At 45.5% G+C, this 17,025-nt stretch overlaps 1 protein-coding gene across 3 annotated transcripts in view; it reads left to right on the plus strand.

Moving 5' to 3' along the window:
• The window catches only part of AIG1 (androgen induced 1), a 192,330-nt gene that overhangs the window by 125,176 nt on the left and 50,129 nt on the right, over window positions 1–17,025 (plus strand). The window lies entirely within an intron of this gene.

A 17,025-nucleotide genomic window follows, 5' to 3' on the forward strand; every position in this document is an offset into this window, starting at 1 on the left:
GCGTGGTGAGAGGAACTGGTATAGAAGACAGCAGAAAGCTTGTGTGCAGATGGGGAAATATCCACTAGTTATTTGCAGGCATTTGAAGGTCAATTTGTGCTGCAAATACAGTGTATGATGCATTAATCCCACTTCCCTGTATTGTAAGTGTGACAAAGTTCCTCCTCTATCTTGGTGGGTCCTGCACTTATTGGCAGATTTTCTTGCCTCAGAGATTCACCATGTGGGTTGGGGAACAGCCCAGAGACCTTCCCCTCTGGAAGAACCCACAGTCTACGTCAATTGGGAGGTTTGGGGGGAAGTCGGGCCTGCCCTCTACTCCGGGTTCCAGCCCAGGGCCCTGTGGACTGCAGCTGTCTATAGTGCCTCCTGTAACAGCTACATGACAGCTACAACTTCCTGGGCTACTTCCCCATGGCCTCCTCCAAACACCTTCCTTATTCTCACCACAGGACCTTCCTCCTGGTGTCTGATAACACTTATGCTCCTCAGTCCTCCAGCAGCACACCCCCTCAGCTTCTTGCACCTCTTGTTCCCAGGTCCTCCCACTCACACCACAAACTGAAGTGAGCTCCTTTTAAAACCCAGGTGCCCTGATTAGCTGCCTTAATTGATTCTAGCAGCTTCTTCTTAATTTGCTGCAGGTGTTCTAATTAGCCTGCCTGCCTTAACTGGTTCTAGCAGGTTCCTGATTACTCTAGTGCAGCCCCTTCTCTGGTCACTCAGGGAACAGAAAACTACTCATCCAGTGACCAGTGTATTTGCCCTCTACCAGACTCCTGTACCCCACTGGTCTGGGTCTGTCACATAAGTCTGAGACAACTTCTTGAAATCCTTATTTTAATGAATAAAATATTTGACTATTGTATTACTGTATGGTAATTGCTGAGGCCATCTGATGAATTCCAGTTAGAGACTCAAAGGTAAATACGAGCTGTCAGATCTGAAAAGCTGAATATTTTAGACATTAAGTATTCTGCTTTAATTCAAAAGTTTTTGCCTAGACCTCAGGGCCCCTTATTTATTGTGAAATGATGAGACTTTTTGCAAATTTCTCTTTTAGACAAATCAGTGCCATAGACTTTTATGTTTTATTCTGAATTCCTTTCATATATGGCCTTTCAGTTTTGCCAAGACCTACTATAAATATTCACTTACAGCTTCTAAAATTGTAATCTCAACATGAAGAAGTGTGTTTGTGTGGCCCCACTGGGTATTTTTGACAGTTGTTTGGCACACAGCCTCTTGTAACAAGATGATAGAGACTCAAGAATAGAATCTGATCATAAGGGCTGCCATACCCTTGGCCAGTGAAGGCTCGACACATCACTGAAAGACTACGCAGTTTGGCCTGGTTTTCAGTCCTTCCTCAAATCTCATTAAAGTCAGTGTGAGCTGTGGGTGCTTGCACCTCTGACAATCAAGCTATGAGTCTTCCTAAGGGGAAGGAACATCCAGAACCCTGCTACAATGTATGATTTTAGCTTAAATTAACTGGGCATAGCATGATGGAGGTTTTTGAAAGTCCACTACCTCTGTGCTCTGCATTTTGAAATGAGTTCTTAAATGAGAAATCCAAAAGTGGTAGCTCTGCCACTTTGTCTAGAGGAGAATGCCAATGATAGGCTAACATTAGTCTTAAATGAGGCCTGCCCAGTACAGATTTCTGTCAGAAGCCAAATATTTGATGAGGATATTAACTCAACCCGGAACCATTTAAAAAGTGTACAGGACTTCACTTAATTTGACAAAAGAAACAATGGTAGTCCAAGAAACAAAAGGAGGTGTTCGAATCAGGCAAGATTGTCGGTAACTGGTGATGTTTAAACTGAAGACTGCTCAAAATTAGCCTTTGTCCAACTGTGTCTGCATATCACCATCTGAAGAAGTGAGGTTCTTACCCACGAAAGCTTATGCTCCCAGTACTTCTGTTAGTCTCAAAGGTGCCACAGGACCCTCTGTTGCTTTTTACAGATTCAGACTAACACGGCTACCCCTCTGATACTTGCATATCACCAGGATTTTTATCTGAACTTCCAGAGATGGTGGGGGAAAAAAACTTTTTTACATTTTCTTTTGCTCCAGCTGCGTATCCCCAAGCCTGTCCAGGTGGAATGTAAAGCTTGAGTGCTGTTTGTTGGGATAGACAATATTCAGGAAACCACATAGTACTTTTCCTTTGTTCCAAACTCTGTGAATCTTTTCTACTATCAAGGTCAGCCCTGCTCAGCAGGGGGTGGGGAGGGGTCTGTCTAAACTGGAAAATTATACCATATTAGAGCATGTGTTAACAAATATAGTAGTTTACATGTTAAATGTGACAAGGACTATCATGTAGTTATCTGGTTGTGATTAGCCCCTTGGTGTTTGGAGCACAACAGTCATTGTCTGTACCAAGCATTTCAGCTTATATTGCTTTACCTGTGTTACTTACCATGTTTTAACACTCTAACTTACAAGTGTAGGTAAGGCCAGAGAGGCTACATTTCAGCTGAATTATTTCACCCATCTAGAAAAATTCAGGTAAAAGAACCATTTTCTCGTCATCCTTGCCTCTGTAGCTCTGACTTTGGCACTAAATAGTATGTTTATTACATTTCATAACTAGTTTGGAAACTTAGTTGTCCTGAAATAAGTACCTCTTAGTTTTAATGGAAGCAAACCTACAATCCATTCCCCACATCCTGGTATTACTATCTTCTGGAAATACTTCAGTTATTGCCAGTGAACTGATTTATTATTTATTATCCAGCCAGCCTCATAATGTGTTGTATCATATATCTATGCTTGTTTCATTATCAGACATTCACAAGAGGATGATGAGCATCTGCGGAATAGGAGATGCAGCTTTTAACAAAATGTGCTGTTATTAAGGTACCATATCTGTGTGCCAGCACTGGTCATCTCCATACCTGGCAGCTCTACCTGCAAACTTCAGGGATTTCTTCCCACACTTACCTTTAATATATCAAACCTAATTGGAGCTGGGCACTGATTGGGTACTACAGGGTCAAGGTACAAGTCCCCAAAGAGAATGCTGTTGCTGTTGGTGATGATGATTATAAAAAGATGGATTCCTTAACATTGAAACAGTGATTTTGAGTGAGGATGATGAAGAAGTAGGTATTGCAGACTGATGGACACCAAAATATTTTGCGGTTGGTGAGGAGGAGGAATAGTGGACTGACCCTTTGCCCCAAGGAAATCTTACATTAAAAGCTCCCGTTTAAAAGTCCTATTTTCTGTTACAAACACACAAAATATAGATGTAGTATGAAATGGTGGGACTGATGCCAGCGGGAATAGTAAGGTGATGGTGGAGATTCAAACACTGGTCCTGCTCATGCTGCCCATAGGAATTGGCATCATCCCTGCCCCATGTTTATGCTGTCAGTGGGAGAGAAAGGAGGGTGTGGAGAGGGCTGCCACCTGTTCAGATTTTCTGAGGATAGTCCCTTTTTTGAGGTGGCTGTCCTAGGAAATCTGTAGGGGTGCTCAGCTGGCAGCTGTCCAGTTTTATGGGCTCACACTTATTCCGGATGTCCTGGTTTTTGTACCGCAGAAGTGGCAAACCTAGGGATGGAGCGCAGCGAAATCCCTCCTCTCAGCTTCATCAGCACCCTCAATGAATTGGCAGAGATTAAGAAAAGCACCACCATGGGTTGTGTTTCTTAAATGAAGACTCAATGTATCATGTGTTTGCAGGATGTTATCTAGAGTAGTAATGCAAATAGCTCTCTGTTCAATTGTTCCACTTAATAATAGAGAGACAAGTTGGGTGAGATAATATCTTTTACTGCACCAACTTCTGTTGGTGAGAGAGACAAGCTACAACAATCACTTAATAATAAGCATCCCTTTTCAATATAAGGAGCACAAGTTGAAAAAATGGGGGCGTTTAGACCCCAGAATTATGTATGGGTAGAAGGAAACCCACATCTTCCAAATAAATAATAATATTTTTCCAAGTTCTATTTGTCAGAGCAAGTGCCAGTGGTTCTCAGAAGATGAATAGGAATTATAGGAACAAAACAAGTGTATATCAGTGTGACAGGTTTCCCCCTACTCCAGGGTGCCACCTGATGTACTGGAGTCTCACTGAGCCCACCTGTTACACTAGGTTGGGCACCCTCACCCTGTCCTTCTGTGCCAGGCCCTCAAGCCTCTCTAACAAACACATAAGAAGGGACACGCCTGGCTGCAGAAAGACACAGACACTGAAATCAGCTCTACATGGGAAGAATCAGCTAGGACAGTGGTTCTCAACCAGGGGTCCAGGGCCCCACGGGCAGGTTTCAGGGGGGCCGCCAACCATGGCAGGCATTAGTCTCTCTAGGGCCCAGGGCAGAAAGCCAAAGCCCTGCTGCAAGGGACCCCAGCCCAGGATCCTGAACCCCACCACCCAAGGCTGAAGCTGAAGCCTGAGCAACTTAGCTTTGCGGTGCCTCCTGTGATGTGGGGGCCCGAGCAACAGCCCTGCTTGCTACCCCTTAATGCCGGCCCCAGCTTTTATATGCAGAAAAACAGTTGTTGTGGCACAGGTGGGCCGTGGAGTTTGTATTGCATGTTGTGGGAGGGGGGAGCTCAGAAAAAAAAAGGTTGAGAACCCCTAAGCTAGGGGATTGCCCAGGTCTCAAGTGCACCCACACCTCTGGGGTGCAAACCCAAAATTGTATTGTCTTGTGCCGCACAGAGAACTGTACAGTGTAAGCTCATGAAAATCGCCCCCTCCCTCAGTGTGATGGAAGATATGCACAGCTTTTTGCCCTCCAATTATGAATTGCACAAACTGGTTTAGAGAAAACAAAACAAGTTTATTAACTACAAAGGATAGATTTTAAGTGATTTTAAGGGATAGATAACAGATCAAAGCGGATTACTGAGCACATAAAACACGCAAACTAAGTTTTAGACACTAAAGAAACTAGCTACCAGTAGTAATTTCTCACCCTAAATGTTGTTTTAAGCAGGTTGTAGAGTTTCTGGAAGACAAACTGCTCTTGGTTGCAGCTTAGAACTCCAGATATTCCTTTCACAGACCGGACACCTTTTCCAGCCTGGGTCCAGTTCTTTCTTTCCCAGATCAGTCTTAGGTGCTTTCAGCAGTCATCTTGGGTGGGGATTCAGTGAAGAACCCACCCTTATTAACTCACTCAGGATTTACATATGGTGGGAATCTTTTTTTCCCAGTTTGATCCCTACCCTTCTAGTGGAAAAATACTAGCAGTACAAGATAGGGTCCAGTACCAGGTGACATGATCACATGACCCTGTCATGTCAAAGCAGCATCCCAGGAAGGTGGGAGATTAGCATTTTCAAAGTCCTATTGTTCTCCCTAGTGGTTCATTGACTAAACAGCCAGACTGATTGCATTTGTCTGGTGGGCGTTCCTCAGCTGCAAACACTTTCGTAATTGATACATAGTTAATATTCCTAACTTCAGATACAGAAATGATACATGCATACACATAGGATAATCACATTCAGTAAATCATAACCTTTCCAGTGATATCTCAAATGACCCATCTTGCATAAAATGTCTGTTATTCCATATTCATATTATAACAATATCTCTATGTATCAGAGGGGTAGCCGTGTTAGTCTGAATCTGTAAAAAGCAACAGAGGGTCCTGTGGCACCTTTGAGACTAACAGAAGTATTGGGAGCATAAGCTTTCGTGGGTAAGAACCTCACTTCTTCAGATGCAATATCTCTATGAACAATATGGGGCATAGTGTCACAATGAGTTTCTGTGAGATGACAGGAAACAGAGTTTGGGATAAAGTACAGACCTAAGGTGAAATCAGTGAGACTTAGGCTCCTATGCCTAAATCACTTTGAAAATAGTATTTAGGCTCCTGTCTCACATAGGCATTTTTGGAAAGTGACTTAGAACTATAGTCTTTGAAGAGATTATAGAACAAGACACTAAGAGCCACCAATCCTGTTCCAAGGGGCTCTAGCTCAGTCGTCTCCAACCTTTTTAAGCACAAGATCACTTTTTGAATTTAAGTGCAACCCAGGATCTAATTAAAAGAAAATGTAGAAATAACAGTAATCACAAACCCAAACACCCTTGCCCCTCCCCTTCCCTGAGGCCACACACCTACCCCGCTCACTCCACTCCCCCTCCCTCCATCGCTCACTCTCCTCCATCCTCACTCACTTTCAGCAGGCTGGGACAGGAGGTTGGGGTATGGGAGGGGGTGTGGGCTCTGGGCTGGGGCTGAGGGGTTCGGAGTGTGGGAGAGGCTCCGGACTGAGACTGGGGCAGGAGGTTGGGGTGCAGGAGGGGGTTCAGGGTGTGGACTCTGGGAGGGAGTTTGGGTGCAGGAGGGGGCTTAGGGCTGGGGGAGAGTTTTGGGGTAGGGAGGGGGTGTGGGGTGATGGCTCTGGGAGGGGGCTTAGGGCTCAGGCAGCAGGTTGGGGTGCAGGCTCTGGGAGGGGACTGTGACGGAGGTTGGGGTGCAAGAAGGGGTGCAGGGTGCAGGCTCAGGGAGGGGATTGGGGTACAGGAGGGGGCTCAGGACTGGAGCTGGGGTTGGGGCGCAGGAGGGGGTGCGGGCTCGGGGAGGGTGTTTGGGTGGGGGGGCTCAGGGCTGGGGCAGGGGGCTGGGGTGTGGGAGGGGGCTCAGGCCGGGGCTTGGGGTGCAGAAGGGGTGTGGGGTGTGGGCTCTGGGAAGGTGTTTGTGTGTGGGGGGCTCAGGGCTGGGGAACAGGGTTGGGGTGCAGAAAGGAGTGCGGGGTGCAGGCTCTTGGAGGGGACTCTAGGTTTTGAGCTTTGTTTTTTAGAAATTAATGCATCTAACTCTATCTTTTGTTATTTCTCCATTTTAATGTTTGAGAACTTTTTTTAAATGATATCGGTGGATGATTTGCCATGAGACTAGAATAGGTTGGCCAGGGGTGGAGTTGATGGTGGTTAAAACGAAAGGTGAGACTGGGTAATGGGGAAGATAGGTGATAGAGGAAAAGGCTGGTGGCAAGACTAAGGAGGACAAAAGAAGGCTTAGAGAGTCAGTAAAAAAATCAAATGAGCAACATGTCAATCAGTTGATGGGGTTAAATTCAATAGGCAGCAAAGTCAGCAGGAGGCAGTAGAATGAAGACTTTTGGAGATGAGAGAATGATGGTGTGGCAGATCTGGAGCTGCTCTGTAGTAATTTATTACTATGGTGTGTTGACCTGACTATTGGGCTGTTTACTGTATGACTATATTGGTTGAGTCTGATAGGGGGCTGTAAGGGAAAAACAAGCAGGAGGGGAAAAGAAAGTCCCAAGATAAGACACTTCACCACAAACACTCGAGGCCTGTTAAGAGAAAATGCCAGGATAGGAAAAGACCCACACAGAACTGTGCAAGTTTAAAAAGGAAGGCTCTCTCACCAGAGGGAGGATTTATTCAGAGGAACCAGACTAACATAGGCATCCAATGGGATGTCTAAAATGGTTAGGCCTGCCTAGGTTATCATCAGACATGTGCAGGCTGTTTATTTTAAAATCCTCCCCTCCTCCCCCCCGCAAATGCTTTGTTCCTACTATTAAAATAAACAATACTTTGTTTGAAGATCTGATCCCTCTATGCCACTGGTCAGTCACCTGAAGGGAAGAACTGCAGGTACTCAAACATAGCCAGACCTTCTGGGCAAGCAAGGTGGATACTCAGGATACGGTAGCCCAGGGATTGGTCTGAGACTAGGAGAATTGTGGAATTCCATCCTGGAACAGGTGAAGCCATGAGACCTAAGACCTGAAGGGCTATGTGCAGAGAAATCAGAAAGGTAGCTAGCCTTGTAACCGTGACAAATGGTTTGTAGGTTAGCCTGTGATATAGAGTAGGTGGTTATAAAGAAACAACCCAAGTGTCCTGCTGGTGCTATTGGTGTCACAAAATAAGTGTGGCTGGAGATGCAGGGTTTTTTAGATGTCTCAGACAGCCATGTAGAGGGAGACTAGGTCTTGATGAGAGCATGGATAGGGGAATGCATAGAGACTTGCCTTCATTCAAATTAACAAACACCTGCTCTCATGCAACCACTCTATACATGTATTGGCCAAGGCAACAATTTGTGGGGATGAGTGAGGACATGGAGAATATCTTATCACATGAAGTTATTGTCCACAATGTACGGTACCATGTCGTACCTCAGCCAGCTGTTGTCTTCCAACAAAACACATGCTGCCTATTAGCGTACTAAAGACAGTTTGCTGTGGTGACTTAAGTGGATCAACCCACAGAGTGAGTAGAGCTTGAGTGCACAGCTCCAATGCCAGTTGCCATACCAGGTCTCTCTAGCTGCGTTTTTCTTTTATGAAGGTGAACAGCAGTAATATTTGGCTCACACTTTATAATATATTTGCATGGGTAAGTGGGAGCAGCACTGTTTTGAATCACCAGCTCCCCAAAACACAACAGTCTACTGCTAGCTGTAGATAACAAACTTTCATTCACATCTGTCTCCCTCCCCTCAAGCACATTGTGTGGCAAATTGCATCCACCGACATCAGCAGGAGAGGCTGTGTTCCAAGTCATATTCCTCCACTGAGGAGGCACTATTTATAACAGCACTCACTCTGTGAGGTATCAGATCACAGTCCTCATGAAAAGCAAAAGTTTGAAGTTATGAAAGTTTTGATCATTTTGTGGGAGGGATTGGGGAAGGGGGAGAAGGGAGTGGAACCAGGAAGGGGAACTACGTCATCCTAACAAGTAGGGTGATCAGGTTTTCTGGACATCAGTCTAGGGCAAGCAGCCCAGGAGGTTGCCAACTCTACCAGGTCTAGAGATGACTAAAAGCTCTTGTGGAGGGATGCAAGTTTGTCAAACGACAATGCTGAGCCCTGGGATATATTAAATAGGGTGACCAGGTGTCCAGTTTTTTACCAGAACACCTGGTAGAAAAGGGACCCTGGCGGCTCCGGTCAGCACCACTGACCGGGCTGTTAAAAGTCCAGTCGGCGGTGCTGCGGCCCTAAAGCAGGCTAGTCCCTACCTGTCCTGGGGCACTGTACTGTGCCCTGGAAGCATCCAGCAGGTCCAGCTCCTAGGCGGAGGGGTACCCATGGGGCTCTGCGCACTGCCCTACCCTGAGCACTGCCTGCTTGGCCAATGGGAGCTAGGTGGGGGAGGGGGCAATGCATGTGGGTGGGAGTGGCGCATGGAGCTTCCTGTCCCCCTCTCCCCCGCCTAGGACCCAGACCTGCTGGCTGCTTCCAAGACGCGCGCAACGCAGTGCCACTGCCATGACAGGCAGGCAGCCTACCTTAGCGCTGGGCACCTGGTCACCCTATTTAATATATCCCAGGGCTCAGCATTGTCATTTGACAAACCTGCATCCCTCCACAAGAGCTTTTAGTCATCTCTAGACCTGGTAGAGTTGGCAACCTCCTGGGCTGCTTGCCCTAGACTGATGTCCAGAAAATCTGATCACCCTACCCATTAGGATGATGTAGTTCCCCTCCCTTCTCCCCCTTCTCCAGCCCCTCCCACAAAATGATCAAAACTTTCATAACTTCAAACTTTTGCTTTTCATGAGGACTGTGATCTGATACCTCACCGAGTGAGTGCTGTTATAAATAGTGAATCATGAGACTGCAGGTTAATAGCACTGAGATGACCACAGTGCAACCAAATGTTCCACTTACTGTACATGCAGAGCAGCAAATCTATATTTGGAATTTTATAAATGCCCTTTCTAAAAAAAATTCTAAGAAAAACAAATCAACACAAATCATCACCTGGCTCACTGTCAGGTGTAAGCTAGTTTGCTCCTTATTTATTTTTTAATTACAGCGAAACATGCACTAAAGACTACTGAAGTTTTCCAAACCTTAAAAAAAAAAAAAAATGATTGTGTTTCTATTTGAGGGATGGATAATGGTTCAGGTTTGGGATATTTCTTGTTTAACCCATCTCTAGTTGCTAAATGGATCACACTGGATTCCCAAGACAGTCTTGGTGATATTGTCACAGTACAGAGTAATTGCACCTGTATTTCCTCCCTTCATGATCCACCAAGGGCACCCACTCTAGGCTACTGACTCCTCAGCCGTCACCTCTCCTGGACAGAGTCCTGTGCCTCTTCCTCATGATCAAGGTTTTTCTAGGTTGCACAGTTCCCTGCCTACCGTGTGATAGCCCCGGTAAGCCAGACTGCCGAAACAGGCCAGCATCTGCACTTTGCATTCTCTTCAAAGCCTACGAACAGTGTAATGGTCCCCAGTTACATGTTACCACACAGCTCTTTATAAGAATGCACATTAATGACAAATGAAGTGTAAAAATATAATTAGGAAGGCCAAAAAAGAATCTGAAAAACAGCTAGCCAAAGACTCAAAAAGTAATAGCAAAAAAAAATTTAAGTACATCAGAAGCAGGAAGCCTGCTAAACAACCAGCGGGGCCACTGGACAATCAAGATGCTAAAGGAGCACTCAAGGACAATAAGGCCATTGCGGAGAAACTAAATGAATTCTTTTCATCTGTCTTCACGGATGAGGATGTGAGGGAGATTCCCAAACCTGAGCCATTCTTTTTAGGTGACAAATCTGAAGAACTGTCCCAGATTGAGGTGTCATTAAAGGAGGTTTTGGAACAAATCGATCAATTAAACAGTAATAAGTCACCAGGACCAGATGGTATTCACCCAAGAGTTCTGAAGGAACTCAAATGTGAAATTGCGGGACTACTAACTGTCATCTGTAACCTATCATTTAAATCAGCTTCTGTACCAAATGACTGGAGGATAGCTAATGTGACACCAATTTTTAAAAAGAGCACCAGAGGTGACCCCTGCAATTACAGGTTGGTAAGCCTGACTTCAGTACCAGGCAAACTGATTGAAACTATAGTAACGAACAAAATTGTCAGATACATAAATGAACATAATTTGTTGGGGAATAGTCAACCTGTTTTTTGTAAAGGGAAATCATGCCTCACCAATCTACTAGAATTCTCTGAGGGGGTCAACAAGCATATGGACAAGAGGGATCCAGTGGATATAGTGTATTTAGATTTTCAGAAAGCCTTTGACAAGATCCCTCACCAAAGGCTCTTAAGCAAAGTAAGCAGTCATGGGATACGAGCAGGGGTGAGTAAAGTACGGCCCATGGGCCGTTTTAAGCTGGCCCGCAAGCCGCACCACGTGGCTTGGTCCTGTTCTGGCGCTTCAGCCGGGGCACTGGGTCGGGGACAGCACCATGCAGCTCTGCCCCGCTCCGACACTCTGGCATGGGCCTCTGATCTTGGCCTCATGTAACAAGTGATCAGCCCACAATGGCCCAGTCTTCAGAATGTAGATTCAAAAGGCTGGGTTTTTGCATAACTAGAGATGGGGAATTTGCATTCATCTCCCCCTAGAGATTCCCAAAGAAATCCACTTCATGCTTTTTGTTCTAAAAGTCCGTTCTTGTCTGGCACATTGTTCAATACAGTCCTTTGAACCCCCAGATCTCACAACTGTCACATTTACCCCCCCTGAGAGGTGACATACAATCCCTGCCACAACAATACGTAAACCATTCGTTTAATACAATGGACATGCAAGCTACTAAAACAATTCAATAAGGTCTCTGAAGGATATGGCAGGAAATTGCCATAACTGTGATAGATAGTACTCTGCATAGTGCTGCTTCATATACCATGGCATACTAAAAAATCTTCTGCTCTGGTTCTTCTAATTTCTCCCTGGTCAGGTTTCTCAACCCCATGTTTCCCCACTCTCTCTGGCTCCCCACATTGTGCCCCCATTTGGATTTCTGCCATTTTCCCCTCTCCTGGGGCTCCTCTATTCCCCCCTCAAGTTTACTCCTACCCATTGGGTTCTCCTTCCCCCTCAGGCTTCTCCCTCCACCCTTACCTGGAATGTAGTGCCAATGTGCTCACACTGTTCCACATCACTCTAGCCATATTTCCATGGTTATCGTGAATTAGGTTCTATGTTCTAGGTGGGGTCGCTGTGGTTAGAGACCTGAAGGAGATTAGAGACACATCCTAGAGTTCTTCCCCCACAGCTCTGCACCACTCCCAAGGGGTAGGATGAAGTAGCCACTCAGAAGCCATGGAGGGGAATCTCCTAACCAATGCAGGAGATTTAATGGGCATGTTCTAACCTTCCCCACTCTTCCCTCTTTATCCACACTGCTTCCATGATTTTTTACATTTAAATAGACACAAAGTCTATGTGTGGGGGAGGGAGAGCTCAGTGGTTTGAGCATTGGCCTGCTTAAACCCAAGTTTGTGAGTTCAATCCTTGAGGGGGCCACTTAGGGATCTGGGGAAAAAATCAGTACTTGGTCCTGCTAGTGAAGGCAGGGGGCTGGACTCAATGACCTTTCAAGGTCCCTTCCAGTTCTATGAGATGGGTATATCTCCATATATTCTAAGTCTGGGCCTGTTACCAACATGTTAAGAACAGAATTCATTTTGCAGCTAATCGTTTTTTGTCTTCCCTATCAAGAGCTATCTATTGTAGAGCACCCTCCACTTTGCCAGCACAAAACACCTTCATGCTACTTTGTACTCTTGTCCTGTTCCTGAACGCAACAGCACCCCCTCTGCATATGCAGCCTTATGTTAGCTTTGCATGTGCTGCACAGCATATTTGTTGATATTTATTATTGTTCCCTCTTGTGTACTTAACTTTGCTTTACAGAGAGATTATCTGGTCATAACTTTGATGTTTGTGTTGTCCTTGTTACATAGCCTGTGTGAGAGTCCAACACAGAGTCAGCCAGCTATTGATGTAAGTTAGTAGCTCTTCAGTGACTTACACCCACTCTCCTTTCTTGTCCAGTCCTTCCTGAGCCAGTTGCACTGTTTGTAGGATAAGTTTGAAGCTCAGCCAACCTGGCAGTCATAATTTTCCATCTATGTAGCCTCTAACAGCAGTAGGCTCTCATTTATTTTGTCATTCTCAAGCCATCTGCTCCAGTTTTTATTTTTTTGCCCTAACTCACAAGATACTAAAATTTAGATGAGTGGTTGGTTCTTAAACAAGCCAAATGAAATATGAAATGGATTAAGTATCACAAATTGTGATATGTCTTTTGGCTAATTAGCAGCTGAAGCAGCGACTACTACAGCTGAGGTTGCATAATAGTTTCTATTCTAATCTGTTTTCAGTTGCTCATAATTGTCGTTAAACTTCCACCATTTGGGCTTGAAATATTTCAGGGTTGATTTTTGCCTAAAGGTATTATTTTTTTAAAAAATTAAATCATAATGTTTTCACTGTTTTTAGAGCATTAGGTGGGAGGCAGAAATAGATGTTTCCCAAAATAAAAAAAAATCCTGCAACTTTGTTTGATCAGCTGTACAGTCAAAATGTCTGGGGTTTGAAAAGTGAAATATGGCATGAAAATAACCTTCTTTGAGAAGCAGTGCCTGTCATTGTTCTTGAGGAAATTGGTTTTGATTTGACTTAAATTATTAGCCTTTGTAAATACTGAGTGAGTGCAGAATTGTTTTTCTTTCTTTTTTGCTAAGCTTAATTCAGGAAGGATTCACTGTGTTTGTCTGAGTGGCTAATTTAACTACACCAAGAATGTTCTGGAAGGTGGCCAGGGCAGAAGCTAGGCTTGCACGATTTAGAACAACTATCATAGGCCTTGAATAGTTATGCTTGGGAGAATCTGCAAACTCCCCTTACCATTTGCACAAGAGCCAGACAGAGCTGTAGTCCCTTTGCTTGACAGAATGGAGGGACTTGTCCTGGCCAGTATCGCCAGACCGCATAACAGCATTGTAATTGCTCACTCTTTCCACTCTCCTTCTCCCGTGGCTCAATCATCCGCTACACCGAGCTGAGGGGAGGGGAGAGGCAAAGCTAAGTGAGGGCCCAACCAGTCCCTGGTACAGCTTATGCTAATTTGTGCTGACATGGATGTCCCATGAAAGGGTAGTGTTTGCCAGCGAGGATGGTCAGATTACACCCTGACTGTCTATCACATGCCCCGTGAAGCAGGGTGGGAGGGGCTGGTATAGAGCAGGCTTTATGCCAGCTGTGGATTTCCTCATGCTGGTGGTATCCTCAGCTGCCCACTTAATGTTTAGGGGAATGGCACAAAAGGAGCTTAGTAGTGCTGAGGATCTGGCTCCCAGTCTCTAATGGGTGCAAGGGAAATCTGAAGGTCAAAGGTCCAGACCCGGGCACGCCTGTTTGCTGTTCCTCTGGCTTGTATCTGACTCTCATCCACTCCCACAACAACTCCAGGATGTTTAGAGAAGCAACTGTTTTGCCTGACTGTCAGTCCACCATGAGGGCATGGAAGATGAGGCCATATGGGAAAACTGGTCTAGCTCAGCCACGGGGAATGTGAAATTTGGGATGTAGCCAAATTAAGAGTCCCTTTTTGATGGTTATTTGCTTGTGTACGTGGGGGCAGGGTTGGGGATATGTGAGCCTGTTGAACTGACTCAGCAGTTGCACACATAAAGGCTGGCAAGGATTCTCCCAGCTCCTGTTGTCAGTTTAGTATCTCCGCCAACCCCTAATCATCCCTATCCAGGTGCAAATAATCTTTATTGAGAAATCAGACAAACACGTCCCAGGAGGTCAGATGAGGCTCACAGAAGAGGAACAGCTGAGGCATTCCATCCAGAAAATATAAGCTCTGTGTGGGGGAGAAAAAACCCACACATTGTCTCTTCCCATTCCCTTTTTGTATTGCTTCATAGCTGCAACCACATTGACAGGGTTGGTGGTCCCACTCTTTGGACTAGCTTGTCCAACTTTCAACACAGTGCAGTGAAAGGTGAGGCCTGCCATGCCATTGGGAATCTGCTCTCCTAACTTTGGCTTGCATTGGGCTGCTCCTCTTTTGTAGTATAACTGTGAAACAACTATATCTATCTCCAGTACCTATTTTTGGCCTGAACCCTGTAGTGCTGGTGGAGGAGTCAATTATTTATCTATTTCTACAGCACCAAAAGTGTGGCAGGAACTTTAAAGACAAGATCCCGGCTATGAAAAGCTTACCATTTTAAACACCGCACCCTCCAAAAAACAATAAAAACCTAGTACACAGCAGCAGGAGGGGAATGAGTTGCAAAATAAATCAAAGTGAGAAATAAAATTTGATATATATTATAGGTGGCACAGGTAGTGACACCTGTAGTTAAGGTTGCCTGACACTTTGCATTATAAGATCCTGTTTTCAGTTGCTTATAACTATGCCAAACTTTTACAGTTTGGGCTGAATTTTTCCATGTCAGGTATCTGTCTCAGGTTGAATTCTGTGGAAAAACTTCAGCAAAAAGAAATCAGCCATTTCTCAGAACTAGGTTAGCCTCCTTTAAAAAAAAATGGTACAGGTGTTTCATTGAGAAGCTCTAGCACCATCATTAGTTGGAGCACGTCTATACTATGGCCAGTCCAGTTCAGATGACTTGAGCTTGGGCTGTGGGGCTAAAAATTGAATTGTAGCAGTGAAGTTTGAGACGCAACTCCCCTAGCGCGGTTTCAAAACTCAGGTGCCAACCCCTCTGCCCAAGTCCCATGAACCTGAGTCAATTGACACAGGCTCTGAGACTCAGTGCCACGGGTTTTCTTATTACAGTGTAAACATACCCTATGTCAGAGGTGTGCCTTTTGCTGCGCCGGTGAAAATCTGTCCAACATTGACCAAGTAATGAGCCTTTAAAAAATTTCAGTTCACACAGTAGAGACTTAGGCCTGATCTACACTGGGTGGGGTGGGGGGGGAGGGAGAAATCAATCTAAGTTACGCAATTTCAGCTACGTGAATAACGTAGCTGAAGTTGATGTACTTAGATCTGCTCACCACGGTGTCTTCACTGAGGTGAGTCGACAGCTGACGCTCCCCCGTCGACTCTGCCTGCGCCTCTTGCACTGGTGGAGTACCGGAGTTGATGGGAGAGCACTTGGTGGTCGATTTATTGCATCTAGACTCAACCTCCGCTGGATCGATCACTGCCCGTTGATCATGCGGGTAGTGTAGACAAGCCCTTAGAGTCTGGCAGCTAAATTCTCCAAAGATTATGTTTTTACTGGGCATACTCCATCCCCTTACAGTTCCTATATTATGACTAGATTGGGCGTGTGCCAACTCCACAGAGCATCTGAGCATGCTATGGCCTGGGGCTGGAAAAGATGACCAGGACTTTCCCCGAAAGTGCTCCTCCTGGATGATGGAGGTAATTATGGTGCCAGGTGCAGGTACTGAGAGCAGGAAGACTGGCTCTCCAGTGCTTTCAGGTGCCCAGGCAGCCTGGAGCAGAAAGAAGAGACAGCCACACTGGAAGGATGAGGAGCTGGGCTGGACAAGGGAAGACAAGGGAGGGGACTGGGACAAGGGGCTAGAGGAGATGAGGGGGCAAGGGTGAAGGACAGGGATGTTCACCCCAGGGTGAGAGAGCAGAGCTGGAAATGAGACAAGAAGCTGAAGGGGAGCAGCGCAGGAAGACTGCAAATGGAATGAGGAGTCAAGAGGGTCGGGAGGAATGATCACTGGGACGAGGAGCTCAGTGGGAGACTGGAACAAGGATGAGGACAGGCTGGAGGGGCCATGGACGGAAGGGGGCAGGCTTGCATGAGGTGGACTGGGTGAAGGGTCTGTGCCCCCTCAAGAACACTTCCCTGTAGAACGCGGAGTGAAAACCATTATTCCTGAGTCTCAGTATTCCTGTGCTGTCAGCAAATAGCAGTGAAACCCACTGATAATGTGTGTTTCTCCATCCACCTATAGTGGCAGGTCCACATAGAAGGTAACAGCCTTCAACTACTACCAGTTACTCCATTAGGTCAAGTGACAGAGGACAGTGCTATAAATTTAAAGATCCCAACCCAGCAGATGACCTATGTGGGGATCAAAATGGTTCCACATGGTGGAATTTCTAAGTTTAAGAAACTTGTATGAGCACAAGGTGATATAATTAAGGTGGCAATTCGTAACTTTTGAGTGCTTGGCTCTGCAATCTTGATGTTCTTTTACAGTAGCTTTTTTTAAAATTAGGGCAGGTCTACACTTAAAATGCTGGATCAGCACAACTGCACCACTGTAGTGCT

Source organism: Chrysemys picta, chromosome 3 (assembly GCF_011386835.1).
Source record: "Chrysemys picta bellii isolate R12L10 chromosome 3, ASM1138683v2, whole genome shotgun sequence".
NCBI lineage: Eukaryota > Metazoa > Chordata > Testudines > Emydidae > Chrysemys > Chrysemys picta.